The sequence below is a fragment of the Ceratotherium simum genome, chromosome 29, assembly GCF_057802395.1.
Source record: "Ceratotherium simum simum isolate JZ-2026a chromosome 29, ASM5780239v1, whole genome shotgun sequence".
Classification (NCBI taxonomy): domain Eukaryota; kingdom Metazoa; phylum Chordata; class Mammalia; order Perissodactyla; family Rhinocerotidae; genus Ceratotherium; species Ceratotherium simum.
This window is the reverse complement of record NC_141928.1, coordinates 7,922,996-7,940,119: the sequence shown is the minus strand read 5'-3', so window position 1 is coordinate 7,940,119 and position 17,124 is coordinate 7,922,996. Positions and strand designations below refer to the sequence as shown.

Below are 17,124 nucleotides of genomic sequence, written 5' to 3'. Positions count from 1 at the left end.
GGGTGGGGTAGAGGCTGGCTCAGGTGGCCTCTGTGCCTTTGCAGCTCTAGATACTTTATGATTGCAGTCACCTGAGTGGGGTTGCTGGCTTCTTGACCTGTCTCCCTGTGAAGCTGGAGACCGTCTTCTGCTTCTCTCCTCCCAGCTTAGCACTGGGTAGGTGTGATACATGCTCAGTGGCATACATGGTTGAAAGGGTCCACAATCCCTCCTAGAGCCCTTCGGGTCCCTGTCTGCCTGCGTCCCCTCTTCCCCCACTTCCTCCTTCCTGCTGACTCCTGCTTATCCTTCCCTGATGGCTGGGCCACACTCCCAGCTCCTGGCTGGTGGAGATGCTCCCCCTCCCCTGTTGTGCTCTGATCACACTTTTCTCCCTACCCTGCTAACTTGTCTTGTTCACCCGTGTGGACAGCTCTGAGCCGAGTACCTGGCATGTAAGTGGATGCTCACTGAATGCTTCTTGGCTAATAGATGATGGTTGGAGTTGTGTTTGAGTCGAAGCGGTGTGTGTGGGCTGAGGCTGTGTCTTTGCCTGGATCCAGCTCACCCTGCTGCAGCTCATCTCTCACCACCTCCTGCCTCCAGCCCTAGATCCAGCCAGGCTGAACCACTCAGCATTCTCTAGATGTCATATTCTCTCCCCTCCAGGCAAACATGTACTGTTCCTTCTGCCTGGAATTCTGTTTCTCCAACTCCTACTCTTCCTCAGGAGTCACCTCAGGCAGAGTTTTTTCCAGGAAGCCTGACCCCACTAGTCGGGGTCCAGTGCTTCTCCCATGTTCCCATAGATTCTGGGTTCCCCCCAGCAGAGCCCTGGGCTCTCAAGAGCTGGTTGTAATTGTTAACTTGGCATCTCCTCAGTAGACTGTCTTGTTCTCTCTTGTCACCCCAGAGCCCAGCCCAGGGCCTGGCACCGAGCAGGTACTGGAAAATGTTGGCAGCACAGCAGGTAACTCTGATAGTCACACATCCCTGCTGACAGTAGCTCTTGCTTCCTCGTAGGGAGGCAGCTTCCATGGAGCGAGAGGAATGCCAGGACCCTGGCCAGACAGACGTGGGCCAGCCTCAGCGCCGACAGCAAACGCGCAGATAGCAGAGCCATCCACGGGGTAAGGACTGGGCCCCTCTCCCTCCAGGCTAGCCATGGCCTCTGGTCAGGCACCTTCCCCACCTGGGGAGCAAAGGACAATACTTCTGTCTCTGCAGTCCTTTGCTCTTCTCACTGTAGGTCCAGGGCATCTAGGGCAGAGGCGGCAGAAGACAGAATTCTTCTTCCTCCCGCGCTGTGGCCAGCTGAGAAGTTTGTGGTTGCTGGACTCTTCGAAGGCCAATGTTAACTTTCATTGGAAACCTCTGTTTTTCTCCCTCAGCCTGGATATTGTCAGCCTGGGTTGTTACTGCTGTCTCTGACCACATTTCCCAAGGTGTGTTCCATGGAACACCAGTTTCTTTGGTCACAGTGGTTAGAAAACTCTGGAAAAAATAACTTGTCCTTGCTGCAGGACTTCTCAGAGCCTTGAATGCATTGATGTGAGCATGACGAGTCTGAGAGGGAGATAGCAAGTCGTGTTTCCCCATGCTTCCTTGATCATGTGGACATCTCTGGGGACTGGAGTTCCTTGGCCTACACTTTGGAAAACGGTTCCCAAAGGCAGGAGAGGGCACTGGTTAGGACCCAAACTTTGTAGTCACACCTGGGTTTGAGTCCCAGCTGTCATGTGCTCGATGACTGACCATGCGCCAGTCACTGTACCTCTCTGAGCCTCAGTTTCCTCTTCTATAAAAAGGGGATAATATTAGCACCTTCCCTCCCTTTAGGATATTTTGAAGATTAACTATGTTGATAGAGGGAAGGCACTTAGCAGAACGTGTGTCCCAGATGCGTTCCTGATCGTAGCGGGTGTGTGTAGGCTGCTTTATAATTTGTAAAACACGCCCTTGTCAATGATCTCCTTCGGTCATTTGAAGAAGCTCAGGCTATGGCCTTTATCTCGTTTACAGACATGGAAACAGGCTCAGAGGGAGGAAGCAACTTGTCCCAACTCATCAGGAAGGAAGGCAGGGACGTGGGACTTGAACCAGATCCTGGAATCCTGGGCCAGTGTCCTTTGTTCTGTGCCCGAGACCTCCTTGCGTCCACCTCTCACCTTGGCTTTTTGTTAAGGAAGGCCTGGTCATCCCCAGCCTGGATTTTAAACGAAATAGTTATTATTTTTTTTTTTATATTACCAACATAGTTGAACGTTCATTATGTGTTTTTATGATGTTTTGATCATAGTGTCATATAGAAAGTGAAGATCTCTTGTGATCCCCATCTCCAGAGATGGGAACAGGGAGGTGTGTGTCCTTCCACACGTGTTATTACCATTTGCTTATTTTTCCAAAATCAGGGCCTTGTTAGAGCTGCTGGTCTGCAGCTTCCTCTTGTTTCATTTGGCGGTTCCCCTGGACCTTTCCCAGGCGAGGGCAGGTCTGTGTGTGAGTCCCAGCAGAACGTCCCGAGCCTCGCCCGTGTTCTCACCGTTCTGGGGTTTGGAGCTGTTTGTCGGGGCGTTTGCAGCAGCAGAGGGGGGTGGGCAATGCCTGGTGGGTGGTTTTGTCGACTCTCCTGTTTATTGGGACAAGGTCAGCAAACCCCAGCCCTGCCCTGTAGGAGTTTCCTGCCGGTTTTGAGGAACTCTGTCCCCTGGAGAGAGGAGGCCTGAGCTGAAGCTTCTCTGGCCAGCAGAGAGCAGGAAGCAGCAGGTCCTGCTTATCTGGGATCAGAATTCCTCCTCCGGGCCAAGGCCGGCTGGAAGGAATGGCACGGGCCGGCCTGAGAGGTCTCGGCCTCCAGATTTTAACCTCCGCTGTCTGCCTGAGGCAGGGGCGGGTTGGGGGGTTGGGAGGACACACATGAATTGTTGCGTTTGCCTGAGTCTGGTTCTGACTTGGTTTACCCAGGCAGCTCCTGGTGGAAGCCTCGGTCTTGGTCCCCTTGGAATGCTCCTTTCATGTTTTAGCTTTGAGGGTGGGCAGGCAAGAAGATGGAGGGGCTCCCCTGTGATCTGGGTCTAAAGATGCTCTGTTGAGGCATAGATGACCTCAGGATGGGATTCAGCAGGAGGGGTTTCCGGCCTGGCAGCCTGGTTCTTGGGAGCCGGGGGAGCGTGGAGGATCGAGCTGGGAGTGGGGTCTGTGCTGGCGCTCCTGGCCTCCCTCATCTGGTGGTCTCCTCAGGCTCACTATCCTCATCTCCTTCTCCCTCTCCTGAGTTTCTTCCTCCCATACTTTCCCTGGAGTCTCTTTGTCCTTCTCCCACGAGAAGACTGCCTGGGTCTGGCAGAGAGACCCAGGAGCTGGCGTCCCAGTAGATGATGCTCTGCATCTCCACCTGCTCCCTCCTTCCAGCAGCAGGACCTTCCCGTCCCACGGTCGTCCGCAGTGGCTGTGGTCCGAGTGCCAGGCCATGTGCTGGTTTGCTGCATGCCTTTCCCATCTGACCCGCCACAGCCCCCTGCGTGAGGGGTTTCACTGTTTTACAGGCAGGCAAGGAGACCAAGGCTTGGGGGGCTAGGGGCTCTTGCCCAAAGTTGTACAGCTTAGGTGGCAGAGCCGGGACTCGAACCCGGGTCTCTGCCCCTGGGTCTCTGCCTCAGCAGCCTGTGCTCTCTCTACGCCACCTTCCATTTTCCTTTTTCTCTAGGTTCTCAGGCTTGGGGGTACTTCAGAGTCGCCCAGAAGCTTGTTAAAAATGCTGTTTCCAGGGCTGGCCCCGTGGCATAGTGGTTAAGTTTGCGCGCTCTGCTTCGGCGGCCTTGGGGCTCACCGGTTCGGATCCCAGGTGCGGAAGTACACACGGCTCATCAAGCCATGCTGTGGCAGCGTCGCACATACAAAGTAGAGGAAGATGGGCACAGATGTCAGCTCAGGGACAATCTTCCTCAGCAAAAAGAGGACGATTGGCAACAGATGTTAGCTCACGGCCAATCTTCCTCACCAAAAAACGAAAAGAAAAGAAAAATGCTGTCTCCCCTGGGCCCACCACCACACACCTGCAGAGTTAGAGCCTGGGGGCTGGCCCTGGGAATCAGCACTTTGAAGAAGCTCCCCGGGCTGTCATGAGGCTGCTGGTCTGCAGACCTCTCCAGGAAACACCAACCAGGGCGACCCTTTCAGCCCTGGTCCCCACTCTGGTGAAGGAGTCCATCTGCTGCTGGAACTGATGCCCTTGGTGTGAAGTGGGACTGAGCACCCTTCAGGACAGGGCTTTAGTGACTTCCCAGTGTGTGTGTGTGTGTGTGTGTGTGTGTGTGTGTGTGTGTGCGCGCGCGCGCGCATGCGCGGGGTTAGCCTTCCCTCCTCAAGGATGTGTGGGGCTGAGGTTTCTCCAAGGGCTTTTACTCCCAGCCACAAACATCCCCTGCTCTCTCCCAATGCATTTTTACTGTATCTCGTATCTCGTAGCAAGTTCTATGTTTAACTGTCTCCTGAGGGCTTAAGGCCTCAGAATTAAATAGACTGCTGAAGTATAGCCTCGTGCCTGGAGTGACGCTCCACAGGGGTCAAGGTGGCTGTAAAATTCCACGGCTCTCACCTGCCACCTGGATGCCCTCAGAGGTGCTGCTGCCGGACACACGCCATCTGACAGAGTCTGCGCATTGACAGATGCACTGACCGGGGCCAGGGTCCCTGGGGCAGCCTCCCTCTAGCCCAGAGAGCTGGGCCACAGGCAGCTTACCCCTGGCCGGACCCTCAGTCCCAGTCCTCTGGGGAACCTCCCTGGGGTGCTCCTGCCCACATGTCATAACCTGTCTAGGAAGGCAGTGCCGGGTGTCATAGCCGACCAAGACCTGTTTCTAAGCCCCCTCTGCCCCCATGGGCCCAGACCCAGAGCTGGGCTCCCTTCCAAAGTTTCCTTAAAGCTGTACCTGAGAGACCAGAGGCATCGGAGTATGGCCTGCTAGGGTTCTCTGCAGAGACGTTGGTTCCATGCACCCTCAGGAAAAGGGGGTCTTGTCCCAGGAAGCATTTCCAGGATTCTGGGTGCGCAGGTAGGCCCAGGAGACCTGCTTGCCTTTGAGGCAGATTGGCATGATGGAAAGTCAGACCTGGGGTGATCTTTCCCACCATCTTCTAGCTGTGTGGCCTTGGGCAGGTCACTTAACCTCTCTGGGCCTCAGACGTCACACCCATAAAGGGACTGATGAGACCTACCATGATATTAGCCACAGCTAACATTACAGTCTTACTTTGTGGCGGGCCCTGGGCCAAAAGCTTTCTATGGACTGCCTCATTCAGTCTCTCTACAAGCCTGTGAGGAATAAACTCCTCAGCCATTTTACAGATGAGGAAACCAGAGCCCGGAGGTGAAGTGACTTTCCTGAAGTCACAGGCTGCTGAAGTGGAACCACCCTACTGGCTTGCGTGGAGACCGGGAGCCAAGGCATGGGAAGTGCTGGGCACAGTGCTGGCACACAGTTCATGTCAGTGACCAGGACCTCTAAGGCCAGGCTGGCGAGGAGAGGAGAAGGCCAGAGCCTCCAGCCTGGCCTGCTGCCCCTGTGTGCTTGGCTGGGGAGCCAGTGGGGGAAGCCAGGTGGGTGTCCCTCACCTGTCACCCTTCACCCTGGAAGGCCGGCCATGCCCTTGCAAGTTTGCGTGAGGACAAACCTGTTTGGGAGGCCCAGCTCAAGTGTGAGAGCAGTTTGGAACTGAAACTTGTTCCCTCCCACTCCTGCCCCAACCATCTCCTCTCTTCCTTTCCCCCGGAAGTGAGGGTGTGCCCTCTGCAGGGTGAGTGCCAAGCCCGGCAGTTCCCCCAGCCCCCAGCTGCTGACTCACCCTAGCTGGGTGTGGGGGCCCGGAGGGCAGTGCTCTGCTCTTGGGCGGGTTGGGGCTATGTGCACCGGACAACAGGTGAGACCTCTCCTCCCCCTCCTGGCTCTGGGACCAGAGGAGGCCGAGAGGCACTGACCGAGGAGCGGATTCACAGGCCCGGAGCCCTCCCGGGACAGGGCCAGTGACCCAGTGTCTTCCTCTAGCCTCTTGGGAACGGCCCTTCCCCCTTCCCTGGGAGAGTGTTGGAGGAACAGCCTTCCCAAGTGTGGAAAAGGGGGGGCGCCAGCCTCCCACCCCGCTCCTGCCTGGGATGTCTTCCCAGCATCTCTGTTTGGGCTTTAACAAAAGGCTCTCTGTGCCCTGTTTACCCGAAGCCTGGCCTGCCTCCCTGCTCAGGTGTGAGAGCCAAGCCTCTGGGACGGAGGGGGCGGCGTGTTGTGCCTTTGACCCCCTTCCCCGTCTGTAGGAAGCATCAGGAGGAAATCAACAATGTGGACCAGGCCTGACACCTAAGGGGTGGTTCTGAGAGCAAACCGCCAACTTTCTCCTTTCATCCTTTCCTGGGGTCCTGAGCCTGGGAGGGTCCCCAGAAGTTCCAGGCTCCTGAGTGTGGTCCATAAGTCCTGGAGGTCCCGGGGGCCTCTGGCGGTCTGGTCTGTGCTCGGAGGTGTTTGTGCTTGCGGCTCAGCCCTCACCTGGGTGTCTGCCCCCACTGAATTAGGGAGGGTTTTCTGCGATGGTGGGTGGGTTGTGGTAACTATAGCCCCCCTTCCTCTGTGCCAGGCATTGGCTTGTCACATAATACATTGTTATTTTTAATTCTCACAGTAGCCTCTGGGATAGGTACTGTAATATTCCCATTTTACAGTTGAAGAAACTGAGGCTCAGAGAGGAAAAGTCATTGGTTCCGGGGTCTGAGCTTACCCACCCTGCTTCCCTGCAGTGAGGACGGTGCCCTGTTGAGGTGCGTGTGTTTCCTGGGGGGCAGGCAGGGCCGGTGGCCCTTTCCCTAACATCGTAGATGGCAGGTACTTCTCATAAACGCTTTTACAGTCCTCAGAAACCACACAGTGAGGAAGGTCTTCTACTTTTCTCAAGTATTTTCTTCTCATAGAAGTACCAAATTTAAATAATAGAAGAACGTATAATGTAGACAACCCTCTACATTCTTACCTACCCTCAGACTGTTTAGTTCTATGTATAGCTTTTCAGATTTTTCTCTGCATACAGTAATAAGTTTGTTACTGATATAATTTTTTTAAACAAGAATGGGATCATACTTTTTTTCCCTAATTATTTTTAAAGATTTTATTTATTTATTTTTCCCCCCAAAGCCCCAGTAGATAGTTGTATGTCATAGCTGCACATCCTTCTAGTTGCTGTATGTGGGAGGCAGCCTCAGCATGGCCAGAGAAGCGGTGTGTTGGTGCGCGCCCGGGATCCGAACCCGGGCCGCCAGCAGCGGAGCACGCACACTTAACCGCTAAGCCACGGGGCCGGCCCCCTAATTATTTTTATTGTGGTAAAATACACATAACATAAAATTTACCATCTTAACCTTTTTTTTTTTTTTTTGCTGAGGAAGATGGACCCTGTTCTGACATCTGTGCCCGTCTTCCTCTACTTTATATGTGGGATGCCTGCCACAGTCTGGCTTGATAAGCGGTGCATAGGTCCGCACCCAGGATCCCAACCTGTGAACCCAAGGCCACTGAAGCGGAGAGTGTGAACTTAACCACTATGCCACTGGGCCAGCCCCCCATCTTAACCGTTTTTAAGTGTACAGTTCAGTGGCTTTTAGTTACATTCAAACATTATGCAGCCATCACCACCATCCATCTCCAGAACTTTTTCATCATGCAAAACTGAAACTCTGCACCTGTTAAATACTAACTCCCCATTATCCCCTCCCCCAGCCCCTGGTACCCCCCATTCTACTTTCTGTCTATGAATTGGACAACTCTGAGTACCCCATATGAGTGGAATCATGTAGTATTTGTCCTTTTGTGCCTGGCTTCTTTCATGGATCATACATTTTATATACTGGTCAGCGTCTTTTTTTTTAAATTACTTAATATCTCTTGGACGTCTTTTGGGTTGCTGTGTACAGATCTGTGAGAGCATTATTCTTATTTTAAAGTTGCAAAAACAGGCTCAGGCCAAATAATTTGCCTGAGGTCAGGGAATTATCTTGTGCTAGAGCTGGATTTGAACCCGTGTCTCCCCAACTCCAATGCTCTTGCCCTCTGCAGTACCCGAGATCTGCCTGTCACCAGGGGGATGGGGCCCTCTGGGTTGCTTATCTGACTCCCCGGGGACAGGGATGCTCCAGACCTGCCGCAGGAACCTGGTCGTGCTCCTCCCCACCTACATGTGCTGCCCTGGGGGCAGGGCAGACCCGGCAGGGGTGAGGTAGGTTCTGCAGCATCCTCAGAGACCACAGGTGCCGCTATGCCACTGAGGAGCAGGCCAGTTGGATGGAGGAGCTCAATCTGCTGCCCTGGCAATCCGTCCAGTGGCTGCTGCCTCCAGCTGAGCCTGGCAGGTGTGAGGACCAGAGAGAGGACCAGCCGGGAGGGGTAGGAACGGATGACTGTTTTGGTAAATTTTGTATGCAGTAGTTGAAGCACACAGAAAAGTATAAAACTAGAACAAATATTTTGTATCCAGGGCTCAGCTTTGTCAGCTTAAGGTTTTGCAATAATTGCTCCAGATACACACACTCTCTCTCCCTCAGATCATTTCAGGCACAGTTGAAACCTCTTTCCCAATCCCATTTTCTTCCCTCTCCAGATGAAATTATTATCTTCATCTGGGGACTCTCCATGCTTGTTTTTATACCTGCATTACGCTTGGATATATATGTTATAGAAAATCTTGTATGATGGGTGTATTATTCTATAGCTTGTGTTTTGGCTCAGCATTGGTTTTCAGAACTCTCCATGTTGATATACATAGCTGTAGTTCATTAACTTTTATTGCTTTAGCATTCCGTTGTATGTTAGAGCAATTTATCCTTTCTCCCCTTGATGGACGTTTAGGTTGTTGCTAATTTTTTGCTGTTAGGAGCAGCTCTCCAGTGAGCGTTTGTGTCTGTGGCTTTCTGTGGCTTCGCATTTATGTGTAAAGCGACTCTCTAAGGTCTATAACTAGGAGAGAAATTGCTGGATTGTGGGACGTGTGCATCCTGACTCCTCATCCAGGAATTCAGCATTTTTGCCAGTCGCAGGGAGTGGAATGTGTTTTAATGTGCATTCCCGGATTAGTAATGAGATTAAGGGTTATTTCACACATGAATTTCCATTTGCATTTTTTTCTTGTAAATTGTCTATTTTTTCCTATTGGATTGCCTTTCCTTATGTTTGTAGGAGTTCTGTATTCTGGATATTAATCCTTTGGTAGTTGTGTTGTTGTTAGTGCTGCTCACTCCTAGCTCTCCTGTGGACAGCAGAGCAGAGCCTTGCCCGGTCTTTTTGCGCCATCCTCTCACCTTCTGGCGCTGTATCAGACGGTGCTCCTATTGTCTGCTATTCACAGAGTTTTCAAGGCCAATTTTTCGGAAGTGGGTGGCCAGGTCCTTCTTCCTAGTCTGTCTTATTCTGGAAGCTCTGCTGAAACCTGTCCAACCATGGGTGACCCTGCTGGTATTTGAAATACCGGTAGCATAGCTTTCAGTATCACAGTAACACACAGCCACTATAGTATGACAACCGACAGATGGGTGGTATGGTTCCCTGGCCGGAAACGAACCCGCGTCGCAGTGGTCAGAGTGCCGAATCCTAACCACTAGACCACCAGGCTGGTAGTTATACACATTGCAAATATCTCCTCCAAGTCTGTGGGTTCTTTTCACTTGCTTTTTATTGTATCCTTTGATGTGCATACATTTTAAATTTAATGTGATCAATATATCAATCTTTTCCTATAAAGTCTTGTACTCTTTCCCATGAGAAATCCTTCCCTGCCTTAAAGACATTAAGATGGTCTCTTAGATTTTTCTTTAAACATTTTCAAGTTTGCCTTCGGTCTGTAAGTCACTGGAATTTATTTTCATGTGAGGGGGTAGATGGGCTCTGCTGTTTTCATATGAGTAACTGACAGCAGCCCTGTTTATGGACGCCCATTCTTGGCAGCAGCTCTGTTTATGGACGCCCGTTCTTTCCCCCTGACCTCAAAGCCAACACCGTCATGTCTAAGTTTCCAGAAATTTTGGGGTCTGTTTCTAGGCTTGCTCTTCTGTGCCTTTGGCCCCCCCATCAACACCACATTGGCCAAATTCCTATAGCTTTATAGTAAATTTCCTCCCACCTTACTCTGGCAATTTGTCTTAGCTCTTCTTGATCCTTTGGAATCATGATTTTAAAATATCTTTTCTCTTAATTACCTGAGTGACATATGCTTATAATAGAAAATAGAGGTAAGTTTGGGGTGGAAAAAAGATTATAAATAGCAGTCTAATCTCATTGCCAATATTGTTCAAATATGTATATGTCTGTATATACATAAAACTTGTCGCAGGAGGGTTACCCTGTCGTGGTTTTGTTACCTCCTTTTTGCACTTCACATACTTGGGACGTTTTCTCATTCGTTCAGTCATCAAGCATTTTGCTCTAACATGTTTCATTATTTCGTCGTATTCCATCATCTGATCATTTAATTATTATTCAATCATTCACTTAATAATGGGCGTCTGGGTTGTTTCCAATTTTCCTGGGGTATAAATAACACTGATGAACGTTTCAGTAACTGAATCTCGGGCCTGGTCTTTCCCAGACAGTTGCCGTCCTCCGTCCTCACACCTCTCCATCCTGGGCTCAGTCAAGTTCAGCAAACCTTGTCCACCTTCTGTGTTCTGGGCTCTGCGCAGGGACTGGGATGAGTCTGGAGTGTCCTTCAGGGCTCCCAGCCTCCCCACTCCCCCGACCCCTCGGGGGTCTCTTGCCCACTGCCTCCGGAGCTTCACCGGGGTGCAGCCAGGAGTCTCCCACCTCACTGGTGGATATTGATCCCTGACCTCTTGGAGGGCACAGCCTCCAGCTTAAAGTGAGCCATCTGTTCTGGAAGAAGGCGAGTTAGTGAGACCAGAGCCCAGAGGATAGCAGGCACATGCCTTTTTGTCTTTTCTCAGCCGCCCCAATTTCAACCATTTAATCTTCGTCCTCTATTCAGAATCTTGTCGAGATTCTCCATCTCTTGGGGCAGAGACCTGGCCTGACCCAACTCCCCATCGCCCTCTCAGAGCTACAAAAGAACATCCAATCCCCATACTAGGGGCCAATTTTTCCTTTGTCTTTTTTAGGCTCTATTTATTTTAAATTCTGTACTATTTTTCAATCACAAAGATAATGCATGCTGGTAAAAAATTACAGTTTCCTTTCATTTTGCCCCTTTTCTCATTGTAAGAGGGAGCCCTTCCCATAGGGCGGAGAATGTTGGTCAAGGCTTTATCAAAATGGGATTGTGTTTATGTATTATTCTGGATCTTGCTTTTTTCCAAAATGGCATTACTTACAGAGCTACTTCATCCACTGAAAGGGCCTTGTTACATTCGAGTGGCTTCTTTAACGTCCCGGGATGTGCTTATTGCTCACCCACTGTTTGCCAGGGCTCCGCTGACTCTGTCTCTTAGCCAGGTGTCTGCGAGCCCTGCGGGTGGTTTCCTTCTCCCATTTCCTTCCTTCCTGCTCTGCTTCTGTGCGTTTCTCATTCACCCGTAGGCAGTCTATTGAAGTTAAGATTGCTCTGGGGGGCCAGGCCCATATCTGTTTTAGCCCCATTCCACAGATGGGGACCCAAGGCTCAGAAAGGTGACGTCACCTGCCCAATGTCACTCCACGACTGAGTGGCAGAGCCCAGACTGGCCTCGGCTGTCGCTCCACCTCAAGGCTCGTGTCATCGCTGCTCGAGGTTTGCTGTCCACCTGCCAGGTCTCACACACAAGCAGTTTGGGAAACCTCATTTCTGTGACTTCTTGATAGTCCTGAGAGCTTGGCAGGTCATCTGTTACCGTGCCCATTTTATGGATGGGGAAGCCAAGGGGCTAAAGAGGGAAGGAGTCCTGGCTCCTGGACCAGCGCCTCTCCCTCCCTGCTGGCTGATGGCGGGACTGGCCAGGACAAGGGGTGTCTAGGGTGGTGTCAGCGGCTCTAGGGCCAGAGCCCTGCCGTCTGACCTGGGGTGAGGTGGGCCGCAGTCAGTGGGAAGGGAGGCACCAGGGAGGGCAGAGGCCTGGGATCGCACGCCCCTTGACCTTGACCACCTTTTACAAAACGTGGGCATGTCCACAACAGATTCTCTGCTCCCTTCCGGACAGGGAAACTGAGGCCCTGAGAGAGACGCTGTTGCACACTTGTAGGGGCAGGGCAGCTATGGAGGGCTCAGCGCAGGGAGGGGATGACTGCACTGCCTGCAGGAAACTTCCTGAGAAGAGCGCTTTCCTGTAGCTGGGAAAAAAGGTCCCCACTCCCTTGAATCTGCCCCTTTCCTTACAGATGGCTCCTGACCACACCCAGCTGTGCCCCAGGGCAGCTGTCAGGTGGGGTCTGCTCCATCTGAACGGCCCCCTGGAGGTGCTGCTGGTCTGGCTTCATGCAGATCTGGGTGTGAAGGCAGCCTCTGTCACACACAGACAGTGTGAAGTTGGGCAGATGACTTCTCTCCCTAAGCCTCAGTTTCCCTATCTATAAAATGGGCATGAAGAATATTATTCAGCTTAAAAAAGAAGGAAATTCTGACGTATGCTACAACATTGATGAACCTTGAGGACATTATGTTGAGTGAAATAAGCCAGTCACAAAAGAACAAATGTTGTATGATTCCACTTCTGTGAGATACTAGAGTCATCAGATTCATAGAGACAGCAAGGAGAATGGTGGTTGCCAGGGGCTGGGGGATAATGGGGAGTCATTATTTTTTTTTGTGAGGAAGATCAGCCCTGAGCTAACATCTGTTGCCAATCCTCCTCTTTTTCTGCTGAGGAAGATTGGCCCTGGGCTAACATCCGTTCCCATCTTCCTCTACTTCATATGTGGGCCACCTGCGGCTTGATAAGCGGTGTGTTGGTCCGCGCCAGTGAGCCGAACCTGCGAACCCCAGGCCGCTGAAGTGAAGTGCGTGAACTTAACCACTACACCACCAGGCCGGCTCTGGGGAGTCATTGTTTAATGGGTACAGAGTTTCAGTTTTGCAAGATGAAAAGAGTTCTGGTGATGATTGTACAACAATATGAATGTACTTCATGCCACTGAACTATAACACCTAAAAATGGTTAAGATGGTAAATCTTACGTCTATTTGACCACAGTAAAAAAAAAAAACTTTTGAGAAAAAAATGGGTGCCAAAACTGTGCACCTCCTGGACTTGTGAGGATTCTGGGCTTGGCCCTCTGTCGTCAGTCTGGGAACCTGGAGCTGCTCCAGCTGAGGCGTGTAGTCACCTTGAGTCACCCAGCTCGGGGGTGGGTCCCTGCCCTGGAGCTCCCGGCCTGTGGGGATCCGTCTCCTTCCCCGGGGCCTTAGGGTTGGGCAGGAGCAGGGAGGGCCCAGAGCCGCGGCCTCTGCTTCCGCCCTCTGCCCCCGCGGCCCAGCCCACATCCACCCACATCCACCCGAAGCTCACTGCTGCCCCGCCTCCCTGCCACACCCAAGGCCTGTGCCCTTCCCTGCGCCCCGCTCCTGCCCTGGCCCCCTCGCAGGCACCCTCTGAATTTACTGAGCACCTACTGTGTGCCGAAGACTCCTGTCCTCAAGGAGCATCTGACCTCGCCCAGGTGACGAGGAGACCGAGGCTAGATGACACCAGCCAAACCTTCCTGCTTGCCCCACTCTGCGCTAAGCGCTTTGAAAGCGTGAATTCCATGGACTCTTCCCAGCAGCCCTGTGAGGTATCGTGCCCGTTGTATTGGTGAAGAACCTGAGGCCAAAAGCCAGTGAGGACCTTTCCCAAGGCTCTGCAGCGAGGCCAAGCCACAGGCGGCTGAGCCCAGGCCTGCACCTAGGTCTCCGGCTTATTGGCCACTGGCTTCCCTCCTCACCCTCAGCAAGAGCCCCTCGAGAGGGGGCTGCCCCATGCTCTGGCCACCTGGCCGTCTCCTCTTCTGTGGCACCCCTGGGGACTAAAGCCCGGGGTTTGGTGCCTGCACCTGCTTTCTAGATTCCCCTCAAAACCCCATCAGAGAGGGGCAGTGACTTGTCCAGAGTCTCACAGCGAGTTGGTGGCAGAGGTGAGGCAGAAACGGGTGTAACTAGAGGGTGACACCCTCAGACAGGTCACCCACACGGGTCCTGCGCTTTTAAGCTCTGTGACCTGGGCCCTAGCTCTGCCCCTCTGGACCTCCGTGGCCACCTCTGCGTGGCGGGATGGGAACAGCCCTGAGCTGAGGTGGTGCCAGGAGGGAGCCTCTGGGACAGGTACAGGACTGTCCCCTCCATGAAGCCGTTCTCAGTGGGAAGGTGGCGTCCGTCTCTCCTGCTGTAGCCATGGCTGCCCCCTGCCCTGACACAGGCTCCAGTTGTTCAGGCCGTCCTCTGTCTCTCACACACTGCCCACATGCTCACACTGGGCCCAGAGGCCCCTGAGGCGGGGGACACACGTTGGTCACTTTTATTGCCCCCAGATGACCTAGCCAAGGGCTGGACGGAGAGTTGAGACCAGGAGTAGGGGCATGGGGGCAGTAAGAGCCATCATACCAGAGTGGACTGGCTGTTTCCTACCCTCTGAGCCTCAAGTTCCCTCACCTGTAAGGGAGCTGTTTCCCACCTCAGACGCAGGAGGAATGGAGAAGGCACACAGGCAGAGCCCCGGGATGGCAGGGGCCAAGGCGCGGCTCCTGCTGAGAGGCGGGGTGCTCTCCAGTGGGTTGACACACCCACTCCCTCCAAATCAGTGAGGTGGCAACCACATCCTGCCTGGTCATAAACTGCCCCCACCCCCCGTGTCTGGCATCCTGCCATGGCAGTCTCCTTCTGGGCTCTCCGGGGCAGGCTGTTGCATGCCCTCGGGCCCTCTGTCTTGGCCCCCGCTCCTTTCCGGTCCCCAATCTTTGGGCGCCTGCCTGGATGTGGACTCGGGGCGCCAGGAAGGGAGGGCTGAGTGTCCGGGTGTCTTTCAGCTGGAGGCCGGCTGCGTGATTCAGCAGGCCCTCCTCTGGAGTGCCACTTTCCCAGGAGTGTGGGTGGTGTGAGGAGCCAGCTGGTCATTAGAGGGCCCGGGCCTTCCTGTGAGGTGGGCACTCCCCCGGCCTTTGAGTCCTGGCCTCACCAGGAGGGCTGACCCCTGGGCTGGAGCCGCCGGCCCAGGGCGGGTGGTGGTGTCTGCTGGCCCTGTGGTGACCTGAGCTCTGGGAACCCCGGGAGGCAGGGAAGCTGGACTCTGGGCTCCATCTCTTGGCAGCACCCGTGTGTGGGGCCTCGGGCAGGTGGACGGTGAGCCTGAGCAGTGGTGAGGACCCGAGTGGGGAGGTGGAAGGTCAGGCCTGGGTTTGGTCCTGGCTCTGCCCTGGGTGGTAGAGGGATGCTGGGCAGGTGACTTCACCTTCCTCAGCCCTAGTTCCCCCATCTGTGGAATGGGGCCAAAATAGGCCCTGCATCTGGGCATCCAGGGGATTCCATGAGGCAGATTCCATGCTAAGGACTGGCCCAGTGCCTGGCACATGTCCATCTAAGTGCCCCAGTTCCCTTGCGGAGTCCTGTCCCTGCTTTCCTCCTGTCCTCCCCACCCATGCCAGCATGCCCTGGAAAGACGGCCCAGGAAGCATTGGCGTTTGTAGGGAGGCCCTGTTTTATCAAGGGTTCGTTACCATGGTTGTTATTAATATTACCAGTAATCAGAGTGAGGTGGCCCAGTCTCATAACCTGGGCCCCTTTGTTCCTCTCCCAAGAGAACAGACCCATTTGTCAAAACACAGGTATTTAAACTTTGGTTTAAAATGTAGATTCTAGGGGCCAGCCTGGTGGCATAGTGATTAAGTTCCTGTGCTCCACTTCGGTGGCCTGGGGTTCACAGGTTCGGATCCCGGGCGCGGACCTACGCACTGCTTATCAAGCCATGCTGTGGCAGGTGTCCCAAATATGAAGTAGAGGAAGATGGGCACGGATGTTAGCTCAGGGCCAATCTTCCTCAGTAAAAAATAAATAAATAAATAAAATAGAATAAAATGTAGATCCTAGATTAGAAAATAGGGAGTAGGGGCCGGCCCCGTGGCTTAGTGGTTAAGTGTGCGTGCTCCGCTACTGGCAGCCCGGGTTCGGATCGCAGGCACGCACCGACACACTGCTTCTCCGGCCATGCTGAGGCCGCGTCCCACATACAGAAACTAGAAGGATGTGCAACTACGACATGGAACTATCTACTGGGGCTTTGGGGAAAAAGAGGAGGAGGATTGGCAATAGATGTTAGCTCAGAGCTGGTCTCCCTCAGCACAAAGAGGAGGATTGGAATGGATGTTAGTTCAGGGCTGATCTTCCTCACAAAAAAAAATAAAATAAAAAATAAAATTAGGGGCCGGCCCCATGGCTTAGCGGTTAAGTGCGCACGCTCTGCTACTGGCAACCTGGGTTTGGATCCCGGGTGCGCACCGACGCACTGCTTCTCCGGCCACGCTGAGGCCACGTCCCACATACAGCAACTAGAAGGATGCGCAACTATGACATGCAGCTATCTACTGGGGCTTTAGGGATAAAAAAAAGGAGGAAGATTGGCAATAGATGTTAGCTCAGAGCCAGTTTTCCTTAGCAAAAAGAGGAGGATTAGCATGGATGTTAGCTCAGGGCTGATCTTCCTCAAAAAAAAAAAATTTTTTTTTAATTAAAAAAAAGGAAATAGGGAGTAGGGGCCGGCCCCGTGGCTTAGCGGTTAAGTGCGCGGGCTCCGCTGCTGGCGGCCCGGGTTCGGATCCCGGGTGCACACCGACACACCGCTTGTCAGGCCATGCTGTGGCGGAGTCCCACATAAAGTGGAGGAAGATGGGCACAGATGTTAGCTCAGGGCCGGTCTTCCTCAGCAAAAAGAGGAGGATTGGCATGGTTGTTAGCTCAGGGCTGATCTTCCTCACAAAAAAAAAAAATAGGGAGTAAAGTAAAATCACAATTTTATTTTAAAAAATAGACGCAGAAACAACTGGGAGATTATCACTCCTTGTAAAGTCAGCAGTGGGTAACCCAGGCCCATGTTTTTATAGGAAGTTCTTTTTTTGTCCTTATGCTTTTTTATATTTTCCCAGTGTTCTCCAGGGAACATCCAGTACCTTTTTTATCTCGTTACAGTCTCACAGACCATTTGTTATAAGCGACGTATTGTGGCAGGGTG

General features: G+C 52.9%; 1 protein-coding gene across 4 annotated transcripts in view; it reads left to right on the top strand.

The window, feature by feature from the left end:
* LOC101401651 (leucine rich repeat containing 8 VRAC subunit A) overlaps positions 1-17,124 on the top strand; it is a 30,059-nt gene that overhangs the window by 2,196 nt on the left and 10,739 nt on the right. Inside the window, exons 1-2 of one of the 4 annotated variants that reach the window (XM_087418962.1) lie at positions 1,013-1,109; positions 1,229-1,424. The exons of 1 other annotated variant lie outside the window; for it this stretch is intronic. The gene's annotated coding sequence lies outside the window, so the exon portion shown is untranslated. Of the gene's footprint in view, positions 1-1,002; positions 1,110-1,228; positions 1,425-13,467; positions 13,703-17,124 lie in introns of those variants that run through there. 2 more of the 4 variants (XM_004423545.3, XM_087418960.1) reach the window with 2 other exon arrangements.